The following is a 2,359-nucleotide window of genomic DNA, read 5'->3' on the forward strand; positions in this document are numbered from 1 at the left end:
GTTCAAAGTTCAGTCACTTAACTAGGCTAAAACAGAGAAGTATATTAATGAGTAGTGGGTAAGGGACTTTTATAATAACTTGTCCTTGTCCTGAAACTTTGTACTCTACGAATAGGTGTCTTGAGCTCTACATAAACAAGGAGAAAGCTATCTGATATAGGGAATGAACACATGGTCTAGCTTTCTAGCTAATTAGTGTGATATTCCTAGTTCTTTTCTAGGTTAAGGAAGCAAATCTGTTCTGACGTGATGCCAACTAAATGTATGATCTGATTGTTCCAGTTATCCTGTGCCAAAAAAAGCAAAACTGGGCTTTCTAGTGTTCATTACAGAATATCGAACACATTTGGTGTTAGCCTGCCTGAGAAACGAGCCACGGTTAAAAGCTTTCTAGGCAATTTAAACCAGGTTGCTGAGCTTTGAAAAAATTCTACAGTAAAATTTAGAAGACGAAAGAACTTGGAGAACATACATGCTCTGGGCTCTTACAAAGAATGCGGCACTCAAGCAAATATGAACCAGACTCAGAGCAAAGCCGACATGAATAATATAAGGGCAGATTTTACGGGAGGGAGGAGAGGGGAAGGGACGGCGTTATGTGCATTTGTAACACAGGACAAAGACAAGTCCAGTTTATTCCAATAAACTAAGCCCAGTTTGCAGATTCTATGAGGTAGGATCATCACTGGGAACTCAGGTGAGGCCGGGAACAATCTCCTGAACATCAACGTCATGTTCAAGCTTCTACTCCTTGAAATGAGCCAAATTAAATCCAGTTCCAGAATTCCTCTGGCAATCATATCTTGATATTCATCTAGATATCTGGCTTCTGGGTGAAGGATCTGGAGGAAAGAATCGGGAAGCCTGCTCCAGAATGTATGGGGGCCAGGGGATGGGACAAAATCTCTTCACATAAAATATTTCCTCACATATAAACTGACTCAATTATTTCTAAGGCATTTGTTCCCCTAAAATATTGTAACTGTATGAAAGAAATGTGATAGTCTTATTTCATGGGAGGAATCATTTTCTCAGCCAAAAGCAAAACAAGGTACTACCAATATGTCTAAGAAGCCCTGGTGACACAGTGGTTAAGCGCTTGGCTGCTAACTGAAAGGTTGGCCATTTGAACCCACCAGTGGATCCTCAGGAGAAAAGACCTGGAAATCTGCTCCTGTAAAGACTACAGCCAAGAAAACCTTCTGGGCTAATTCTACTCAGTCACATTGGGTTGCTGTGAGTTGGAATCGACTTGATGGCACCCAACAACAACATCACCAGTATGCCTAGGCCATATAATGTTAATGCTTTAGCTTTCTTTGGTTTTCCTTGAGATACAGAATTACTCATTTTCATGGGGGAATTTCTAGTCTGGAGCAAACAAAGACACTAAGGGAGCAGATACACATATGTGGTGGCCACAAAGTGTGTCACTCAGCTCTCCCTTCCGGAGAACCTGCTGTGAGGGCCCAGTTGGCAGGCAGCTTCCGGTTCCTGTAGCTTCACATTCATGGGGCATTCGTGTCAAGGCTACGCCTTCCCTGGGCAGCTCCCAGTCAATGACTAAGCAGGGTGGGGGCACTTGCACTACATCATTCCTGCGCAAGGTAGGTTTCCTCTAACAGGTAGCCTTTGCTCAGGGCTCCACATCAACCTGGCCAAGATGTTCTCAGAGCTCACTGCATGCTAAGGCTCCTAGTACCAAATTCTGCATCCTTCCCTCTCTCCTTTCACAGGTGTCAGGTTGCAGCACAATCTGAAGACTCTTCCAACGTACTTCTGCTCCATTTCCCCTCCTCTGCATCTCTCACAGGTACTTCCCCCCAAAATCTCTTGATTATCTAGTTCTGTCTTGGTATTTGCTTCTTGTAGGTCATGAACTGACACATGAAAGGAAAGATTATCTCCTATCAAGAAGACCTGATAAGAGAAAAGAAGAGGATGGTCTATGTATTCTTGACTCTGCAGGGTTGGCCACCAGTTTCCCTCTTAGAATGAGGACCTGATGAAGCTCTTAGAATTGGGACTGTCAGGTAAGACATCACAAAGACTGCCATTCCCTTCTTGGGCAATGCCCATGAGGGTCAGATGATCCACCCTGATGTGGAGTGGAGGATCAAGGACCATGGCTCCATCTTGGAACCTGGGCTAATTGTGGATGAGGAGTGAGAGACTGAGATTCACACAAACAACCTCCAACCAGCTCCAAGTTTCTCAACTGAAAGTGAGGTGAGAAACTGGCTTTGTGGAGAAAAACAAACGTTGTATGTTCAAGTCCATGCTGAGGTTCCTTCATGCTTTCCAGTAAGGGTTCAGGCTGTACTTCTGGGATCTCTCCTTTCCCTCAAGGCTGCGCTAA

General features: G+C 44.2%; 1 long non-coding RNA gene across 1 annotated transcript in view; it reads left to right on the forward strand.

Moving 5' to 3' along the window:
- Positions 1 to 2,159, forward strand: part of LOC111821951 (uncharacterized) — a 93,139-nt gene extending 90,980 nt beyond the window's left edge. The window contains exon 3 of the long non-coding RNA XR_002825255.1: positions 1,873 to 2,159. This is a non-coding gene — a long non-coding RNA (uncharacterized LOC111821951). The remainder of the gene's footprint in view (positions 1 to 1,872) is intronic.
- The last annotated feature ends 200 nt before the right edge of the window (positions 2,160 to 2,359 follow it).

Source organism: Trichechus manatus, unplaced genomic scaffold (genome assembly GCF_000243295.1).
Source record: "Trichechus manatus latirostris isolate Lorelei unplaced genomic scaffold, TriManLat1.0 scaffold00116, whole genome shotgun sequence".
In the NCBI taxonomy this organism is placed as follows: Eukaryota; Metazoa; Chordata; class Mammalia; order Sirenia; family Trichechidae; genus Trichechus; species Trichechus manatus.